We start from the raw sequence: 10,695 nt of genomic DNA on the forward strand, positions 1-10,695 counted from the left end.
CCACCCCCCAGTTTAATCTGAAATGAAAATTTGTCTTATGGGGAAATGAGCCATTATATTGTATAATATCAAACAATTTGTTTTATTTTTATTCTCATTGAATGTCGTAAGTTGTTTGTGATTACGGGCACATGATATCAACAAGAACCGATGTATGATCATTATAATAGAGGAAGTCAAAAACCTAATTTGTTTAAATAAGCTGACCAGCCACAATAATATATTTATAGTCAGTTGATGTATCAAGAATTGGTAGTGCATTCTCTAGCAAAGTGCCACGGTTCTCCACAATGGTAGCAACTACCATCTCCACCGCCTGACGTATAACTAACACCACTGCCTGAAGTATAATCCCTTGCCAAATGTCCTGGCTCACTACAGGTATAACATCCACCTCCACCACCATTGACGTCTCTACACCCGCGATTACAATCTCTAGCTAAATGACCAAACCGTCCACAATTATAATAGTCCCCATCGTAAGTAACTTAACGTCTATTAGAGTAAAGTTTAATTTTGGTCCTTAACGTTTTCATAAACCTGGATTTGGTCCCTTACGTTTGTCAATTGCTAATGGTTTTGGTCCCTCAGTCTAATGGTCGTTAACATTTTTCATTAAATCCAGCTAAATGAAGAGTATTTGGGTCATTTTATCTATTTTCTTAATTTTTTTTTTGAAAACTAAAAGCATATCTATATAATATTTTTAATAGGAAAAGATATAATATATTAAAAAAGAGTTGGGGAAAGGGGTTGGCCGAAATTGTGATGGGGTTGCAAGTGTGGGTCGAGGGGTGCAGTAAAGGAAAATCTAAAATGACTAAAATAGCCCTTGTTTAACTGAATCTAATGGAAAAAAAATCAACAATCGTTAGACTAAGGAACGAAATCCGTTGATAATTGACATAGACGAGGGGCCAAATCCAATTTTATGAAGTTTAGGGACGATACCCATTGAAAATTACAAAGGTCAGGGTGGTGACAAATGGAAATGGCCACTTCAAAGACATTGAATGCATCAAGTATGGCATTACCAAATAATAATGAATCCAAGAGTAAACATGAAGTAACTTTTCTTCATAGTCCGTTTACTAATATTTCATAGATACACATTTGAACAACACAGATTTGTTACTTTTTACATCAATTATGATTTAAAAAGATCACAACACTAAAAAAACAGCTTTGCCCTCTGTAAATAATTTTCAAATTACATATCACAATATTAACACTAAAATACAGTCTTGACTTCTGCAAATCGTATATGATCAATCACTATTGAAGTTCATATTTGCTTCTTTCATCAACACTGCGTTTGAGAGTTGAGACTGATTGGGCATGTCCATGATTAGGTTCACATTCATCAATGTCAAAAGGATGCTTATTAGTGTTTTTGAAGTTCCCAGAACCAAATTTCTTTGCAACCCTATTGCTTTTTCGAAGTCGTTCAACCAAAAAAACCCTAACATTATCATATTTGAAACTAGGATTTAGTTTTAACAACCCACAGTCGAACATGCTTGAATACGTTTCCAAAAACCCAAAATCATACCTTGCACTTGCATGCTTAGGCTTCGAAATCGTGGAAAAAGAGCTTGGATTAAACGGATTCTTACTAAACCTTTATACGCTATGCAGTTGAATGAGAAGAGGAGAGCGATTTTCAGAGATCTCTACAAAATTTCAACCACATCGGGATGTCTAATGAGAGTTTTTTCTGGAAAATATTTAGATTGCGATTCGATAGGGATAATCATATCCCTTCTTTATTGCCTTCGGTTCAATATCGAAAAAAAATTCCCATTTTATCCCTAAATACATTTGACCCAGGCAGAAAGTAGTTCTTTTGGAAAGAATAATTACTTATTTTGCCATTACTAATTTCAGCACTAAGGGGGCTGAGATTTATTCATTTATTTTTTTTAAATATGTGTTATTCTCGTATGAACCTCCCTCCTTTTCTCTTATCCACTCATTAGTTCTAATATTAATGACCAGGACCATTGAATACTATAGGAAATATTATAGGGTCTTCATCATTGTTTTTGGGCCAAAAATGCATCAAATATAATGAAGTTTGTCTTAGGGGCCGTTTACCAAACATTTACCCGGGTAAACGTTTATCAAGTCAGATTACTTCATTGGAAGAATATGGTAAGGACCATGAATCTTACCCGGTTAGAACGAGACAAAAACCATGAGTCTTACCCGATAAGTGAGGGCGACGACTCTTACCACGGTAAGCGCTTACCGTGTAAATTGTTGTATACTATGTCGTTTTGATGGACTAAATCTTATCTGGTAAGAAAATAATAGTGTTAAATTTTATAGGTAAGCAATTACCGGGTAAATGTTTACCTATAAAATTTAACACTATTCGGGTAAGTATTTGGTAAACGACCCCTTAGTTTTTATTTAGTGTAATAAATAATATTTTTTTTAATCAATGTAAAAGGTTCTGAATTTCCTATTTGTACCTATTTTGATTGATAACCGATTGAAACCTTGTTACATTAAATAAACAACAAACCAAACTAAATTGGTACAAAATAGAAAATTTTGAGAGTTTGTTATATTAAGCAGTAAATTTTAAAACTTTGTTACATTTATTGAGGCAGTAGCGATGACAACGAAGCAACATGAGGAAGACGGGAGCCTCTACTTATAATTTTGCACCACCATTTTAATCTAAAATCAGACAATTTCAAAAACTTCCATTTTTAATAAACATGAAACCAAAGTTCGTTATGATGAGAAGCAGATCAGATAAATTCCAAGCGGGTGCATAAAATAGTTGGCATCATATGAAATAAAACAAAATATTAATTGTAAAAAGAATGGTTTAATTAATTAGTGATTTGTTTTAAATATATTATAAAACATTAAAATTGGCTAATTTTTTAGCATGTTTTTTAATCATTTTGCATTTTTCAACTAATTTTTGCTAAGCGTAATTAATTCATCAGTTGGTTTATCAGCAAACAGCTTAATTTGTCAAACGAAATCTTAATTTATACTTTATAATATAGTACAGATATTTCACATATTTATTTCTTTCCTTATTCTTGATTTTCGGTAGTGATGGCCAAAAACCGGTCAAGCTTTATTGTAACCGGTTATGGGCTGCCAGTCCCGGTCATTAAAAAATAATTTTTTTTATTTTTGTTTTTTTAATGATATATATTTTTAATATATTATAAAATTTATAATGGTCACTCAAAAACACTTTAAAAATGCGTTTTATTATAGTTAAATTACATTGTCTTACAAAATATAGTGAGAAACCGATAATTGTGAATGTTTTTTTGCGTTTTTTGTGAATCGAGAACTTGGTATGTAAATTTATCAACCAATACACTTATATATAGTGTTTATAAAGCAAAAAATACAAAAAAAACCCCCAAAAAACGGCTAGTTTTTATACATAACGATTACATTTAAAAAAATAGCTACAATTTTTAAAAATCGGGCTGGGCTGGACCGATCCTATAATCGGTTCCAGATTTCGGTCCTTTACCGGTACCGAGCCGGGCCGGATTGGCCATCAGCCCATCACTAATTTTCGGTATTATAGACTTAAATTTTTGGTTTCTATCCTTTTTGGGCTCTTTCCTTGGGCCGGGGAATATGAGTTAGGCCCAAAAGTTTCGTACAGAAGTTTGGAGGCCCAGTTGTTGGAACAAAGTTGAGATTAATTTGTTAAGATTTCAAATAAGTGTAAATCATCAAAGGAAAAAAAGAAATTAAATACACAACATAATAATTTATTTCTATTTTAAATCAATTTTTATTTTTATTATACTAGAAGCTATCTCATCTTCAAATACAACCATTTTAAATCCTAGCCATTGATTTATTTTAAAATAAATATCTATTTATTTTTTTAGTAAAAGGGTAATAATGTCCATCTATTTTATGTTTTTTTATATTAATTATCATGAGGCTAATTTTTAGGAAGGCGGTTATAATTGAGATTGATTTAATTTTAATTTTTAAAATAAGAAATGGTTAGATTATAGTTTTTTTTTTATTAATCAGTCAAATAGTTCACGTGTGAACTAATTAACAGGTTTACATATAAACATATAGATCATATGTGAATCATATGAGTTAACATATGAACCCGTTTGACACATATTTGTAAAAGTTACGGAATAACCCCTCTATCTTTTGCATACCCATACAAAGAACTATTCGATGTGTCATAATCAAAGCCACAAATATTAACGAGATGAAAACTAATATCACTTCTTCACTTCTCAAGTACTTTTCAAATTAACCTCCCCACCCCACACCACCCCACACCACACACACACACACACACACACACATATATATATATATATATATATATATATATATATATAGAAAGAGAGAGAGGGGGTGAATTATTATGCAACCTTTTATATTTGTACAACTAATACAACTCAATCTCAACCGTCCATTTAATTTGATGAATATGTGATTTCATAAAAGTTTTGATTGTTTTCTAATATAAAGTATTGATCATAATTAATGAACTACGTCATCTTCCATAAATATTTAAATTATAGTAAACGAACTTTCATTATTTTCATAAATATCTCAATTGATTGAGTTACATTGGTTGTACAAATGGATATGATTACATTTGAAATATAATATATATATATATATATATATATATATATATATATATATATATATATATATAAAAGCATATGATTCGTTTGTGTTATTATCTGTCACACGTTTTTGTGTGGTTTAATCGTATTTGTGGTTTGTGTTACTTCATGGTGGTCCATGACTCCATTAATATAAACAAATACTCTCTTATTATTTAATCTATTTATTATATATAATAAAATGATTGGTGAATCAGATTCTAGTTTCACTCCATTTTTATATGCTCATATTAAATTATATTTTCACCAAATCAATAGTTGTGATATAATTATTGAAATATCAACCTCTTATATTGTTATACTATGTATACGTTAGACAATATAAATCATTTTAATATCAATGAGTATTCTCTCTCTCTCTCTCTCTCTCTCTCTCTCTCTCTCTATATATATATATATATATATATATAGACTTGGGATTACGTGAGATCAAAGGTTTTTCGTGAGACCCATAAGACCAATCATTAACTCTTGGATTTAGATATACAATCTGAACATTCATAATCATAAAATTGTCACAAGACTTCTCAATAATCACAAAATTGCTACCAGACAACTTTAGACCATTAGATAATTAGCTTATAAAGTTGATCAATGAACATAAATTGGTCTTACGGGTCTCACGAAAAACCCTTGGTCTCACGTGAACCCAACCCCATATATACACGGAAAAGGTAATACGGATTTTGAAAAACTCTTTAAACTTCCTTTTTTTATTGTTGGGAGGGGGGGTTTGTTAAAATATCAATATTAAAAATTGAGGGGTTGTTTGATAGTTGTTGAATGGTTTCGTGCAGAATGATTGAGTTGTCAGAATGATTAAAAGGATCTCATGATATAGAGAAAAATGAAATATAATTGTTTGGTAATAGTTTACAATGAAATTAGACGTTGAATGGTTAAGGAAGGCCCAAGATAGAAAATTATTCAAAGTTTTAGAACCATTAAGAGACATAATTTTTTTTTTGCCAAACAAGATTCACTTCTTAAAGATTTAGAAATTACCTCTTAATGAAACAATGAAATCGACAGATGAAGGTGGTTTGCACGGTTTACACAAATGAGGGCGGTTTTCATATGATCACTCCTCTCTCTCTCTCTCTCTCTCTCTCTATATATATATATATATATATATAGTGAGAGAGAGAGTTTGAAATGTAAACTCTCTAATTAGTACAAACCGATCTTAATCTAGTCTAATAAATATNAGTGAGAGAGAGAGTTTGAAATGTAAACTCTCTAATTAGTACAAACCGATCTTAATCTAGTCTAATAAATATTTGGTTTCATAAAGATCTCAATTAATTTTTTTCTGATCTAGAACATTAATTATAATGAATGAACTCTGACATTTTTTCATAAATATTCAAATCATAATAAATAAATTATTATTATTTCTATAAATATTTCATTGATTTATACGGTCTATATTAATTAGAGAGTATGTGTTTAAAACTCACTCTATATATACATGCAATTGTATTTAAATAAGATATGTAATGAAGCAGATAATGGCAAGCAAACACTAAGCACTAAATCATATAGAGAGAGAGAGAGAGAAAACAAACATTCGGTTTTTTTTAACAAACGATCTCTTTGAATGAAAAACAACCTCAATGTTACTGAACTCAACAATTAAAGTGTAGATTTATCGGTTTCAAATGGGTATTCAAAATATGGTTCTTTTAGGACTAACTTTGAGCAGTTTTCTTGTTAGAATTAAGGTCAATCATCCTTCACCAAAGCAAAGTGTTGGAAAAATCAGTGAAAGATGTAAAACAAGAGCAGTTCCATCTTCACACATAGCGTGTGATTGGTTTGAGCTCCGTTCCAAAGGTCAAAAGTGCATGATTGGTTTGAACTTCGTTCCAAAGGTCAAAAGTGTCTGGAGGTCACGGGTTCAAATCCAAAAATGAACAAAAATCCCCTTGTGGCCATGTAGGTCCAAATGCGATGACTTCGGGTTACCTGCAAAGCAGGTGGTTGCCTTGGGATTAGTCGGCTCGCATAGCGGGTTGGATATCGAGGTAAATAAAAAAAACATATAACTCACATTCGTTACATTTCTAATTTTACAACGTGATCTTAATGGAGTTCATACGGTAGGATCAGAAGACACTCGTTAGAAAACAGAATTTGTGAATTCTTTACAAGTTTGAAGTCTTGGAACACCAATAATAACGTTCTCACATCGAGCATCAGTATCGAAAAAGGATAAAAAAGTTGTTGTCATAAAAATCTCATATCTGACTCCTATCCCCACAAATGAAATTGACACATAAAGTTTTTATATATTTTAAATTTATTTAATTAAATATCACATTTTCTATTTGATGATGTAGATTGGTGTGACCCACTACAATACAATTTCTAACATAATTTCTAAAATATCGTTAGCTTTAGATATTATCCTCCACTACAGTAATTTCTAACGAATTTCTTAAGAAACATTTCATCGTAAATTTTAATCAAATAACAACAAAATACAGTAAATATTATTTACTATAATATTTATGGAATAACTTATAGTTGGTCCGGGAAAGTGATAATTTACCCATGAAGTGTTTGTAGAAGGGAGGTTTGAATACAAACACAACATTTTCATTTTGTATAAAAACAAGAATTACAGATTTGTTGTGGAAGTTAGGATGGTAAGACCCGTGATTCCAAACGATCCGACTGTGACAAATTTACAAAATTGAAAGAGAGGGAGGAAAAAAGGTTCTCTTTTAGATCCGAAGAACTAAAGAAGTTCTTCAGAGGATGACGCTGAATTTACTTCAAAAACACTCTCAAGGATTTTCTTTCAAAACAGGTGAGTTGTACTGAATGCCAAGGTAGACCTTTTATAGCAATCATTGCATTAAATGTTATCTGTCCAACTTTGATGTTTGTATTATTTTGGTTGGTTGATCCATGTATCCTAGTACTCTTCATTTCAACCTTTGACTTTGATGTAGACACTATTTTAACTTACTTCATCCTTTAGTACGTCGAGGGAACAGTAAAACAAAGTAACAACCACATTGTGGTTTTGTACTTGCTTAGACTAACATGTTGTACATGTTCTCATATAAAGTAAGAAGGAAGTAAGAGAGTTGGTGAGCCAAACTTGCTGGCCAAGTTTGTATTTCAAGATTCTGTTTACCAGTAGTAGTATTTTTCAAACTACTACTTGACTTTTATCTTGTACTAATCTTCTTTCTGCTAGATCACACACCAATCCGTTTCGATGATCTTGACCTCAGTTCAATTAGTTTTCGATTTTCTTGAAGACATTTTGCTCTTGAATCAATATAAACCGTTATAAGTCTTTTATAAGTAAAAATTCTACCTTTATCTATGTCTGATATATAAGTTATATATCGAATTTACCAGCTATAGGATATAGTGAAGAAGCTGCATCAGATTTTACTATGAGTACAATGAAACTAGAATCCTTTATCGGATTGGGATACAATAAATGCTTAGATGACAACCAACTGTTCAAGGTATCAATCCGAGGGGGATATATCTGAATCCTTTAAACAATAGGATTAGATGATATGTGATGTAATATCTGATGAGTGAAGTTCATTGGACATATACCTTGTGAAACAAGGTAAACAATAATGTTTCTTTCCAAGTGTTCAGTCAGATGTTATTAGTATTACATACAAATCCGATAGTTGAGACCAACAATCTCCCCCTATTTGTTAATAATACAAATAGACACTCCGTGTATAAACACTTAGAAGGAAATGGTACTGAAACTTATAAGTTAAAATAGAAATCCGAACTCATAAATATAGTGAACCATCAGATTTTTTTTGAATATTAACAAGTTGATCGAATATAGAAGAAGTTGTCAGATGAGGTAAATTTAACTTGTTTTAGCTAAGTGAAAAAGTAGTACCACACGTTGCTCATATGTTTTCTTAACAGTGTCCCTGTGGCGTGGTTTTGGGTTCAACTTTCTGATATTCAATAATGTAAATAACGCCTTCCATGTGATTCAAAAATCCCATTTTGTGAAGAAGAAAGGTGAAGAACAAGATTACCTATAAGACATTGAGTTTATTACCAACTCTTAGGGTTCCTCAACGGATATGAAGGTTTTGAATGAGATTAGCGATAGAGTCGGATGGAGAAGATATTCGATCGTCATTGATCTTCTGAAGCATATTCGACAGTGGGAACGGTTGAGAAGAATCTGAAGCATTGGATGGATCCAAATAGAAATACCCGAATACATTCGAACACGTAATGTATCAGATATTTGATGAAGAAGAGTTCGGTCAATATACCAAAGGAACAAGAATCTAACATACGATAAGGAAGGAAGTATGATATAGCTTTTGAATGCGTGTGTGTGTATGTGTGTGAGAGAGAGAGATAGAACATACCTTACGTTGATCGGATTTTAAAGGTATCAGAGTAGTATGCATCGAATATTGAAATAAGATGGTATTTATTCTATTTAACAGTATAATGAAATGAAAGATTAATAAAAGAATAAGACAATAGATAATATTAAAATGAGATATATGATAACTTTAATTTTCAATATTTAACATTCAATTCGCTGATAAGATACTTTGACCTTGATTCAACTAAAGGTTGAGTAAATACATTGGCTAATTGATTATCTGTCGGAACAAATGAAGTTTCACAATTTTTTTTGGATATGTGGTCTCTGATAAAATGATATATTGTGTTATTATGCTTGGTTCTAAAATTAACAGAGGATTGTTGGCAGTAGCACTCGAATTATCACATAGAATACGTATAGCAGAGAAATTTATGTCATAATCAGCTAGCTGATTTTTTTATCCATAAAATTTGAGTTGTACAGCTTCCAGCAGCAATGTATGCACCTTCAGCAGTAGATGTTGAAACTCAATTCTATTTCTTGTTTGACCAACTCACAAGTTTACTGCCCAAAAGTTGGCAGCTTCCTATGGTACTTTTTCTGTCTATTTGGAACCTTGGATGATCAGAATATGAATATCCAGTTAGATCGAAACTTGCGTCTTTGAGTTTGATGTAGACACTATTTTAACTTACTTCATCCTTTAGTATATTGAGGGAACAGTAAAACAAACAAAGTACCAATCAAATAGTACTTTTGTACTTGCTTAGGTTGACATGTTGGACATCTTCTCATACAAAGAAGGAAGTAAAAGAGTTGGGAGCCAAACTTGCTGACCTAGTTTGTACTTCAAGATTCGGCTTGCTATCGTATTATTTGTCATACTACTACTTGACTTTTTATCTTGTACTGATCTTCTTTCAATAGATGACAAGACAATCCGCTTTACTGACGATCTTGACCTTACCTCAATTACGATTTTGTTAAAGGCATTTTGCTCTTGTATCAAAATAGACAGTTACAAGTCTTTTACAAGTAAAAATCCTACAGTTATCTATATTCGATATATAAGCTGTATATTGGATTTACCAGTTATAGAATATAATGAAGAAACTACATAGGATTTTACTACGAGTAAAGTGAAACTGCAATCCTTTATCTAATAGAATAATCAATCGGATTAGGATACACTAAATGCTTAGATGATAACCAACTGTTTAAGGTATAAATCTAATGGGTAATATATATATGAATCTTTTAAACAATCGGATCAGATGATATATGAGGTAATATTCGATGAGTGAAGTTCATCTAATATATACCTTGTGGAACAAGGTATACACTGATTTTTCTTTCCAAGTGTTTGGTCAGATGTTTTGAGTATTATATACGAATCCGAAGGTTGAGACAAATATTTATTAATTAAATAATTATTATGAAGTAAAATTTATTAATTAAATAAAATATTTTAATTTAATTTAATTTTAAATTATTTTTTATTAAATAAACAAAATTTATATTTAAGAATTAAAAAATTTAAAGTAATTTTTGATGTTTCTTATAGCTTTATTCAGTTTACATATAATTAATTTATTAATAAAAGACTATATTAAACATACAATATCTAATAAAGACAAAAATACATGTTATATTTAAAATGAGTATGTGACAATGTAAGAG

The sequence above is a fragment of the Cynara cardunculus genome (genome assembly GCF_001531365.2).
Source record: "Cynara cardunculus var. scolymus isolate 2C chromosome LG 7, CcrdV1, whole genome shotgun sequence".
NCBI lineage: Eukaryota > Viridiplantae > Streptophyta > Magnoliopsida > Asterales > Asteraceae > Cynara > Cynara cardunculus.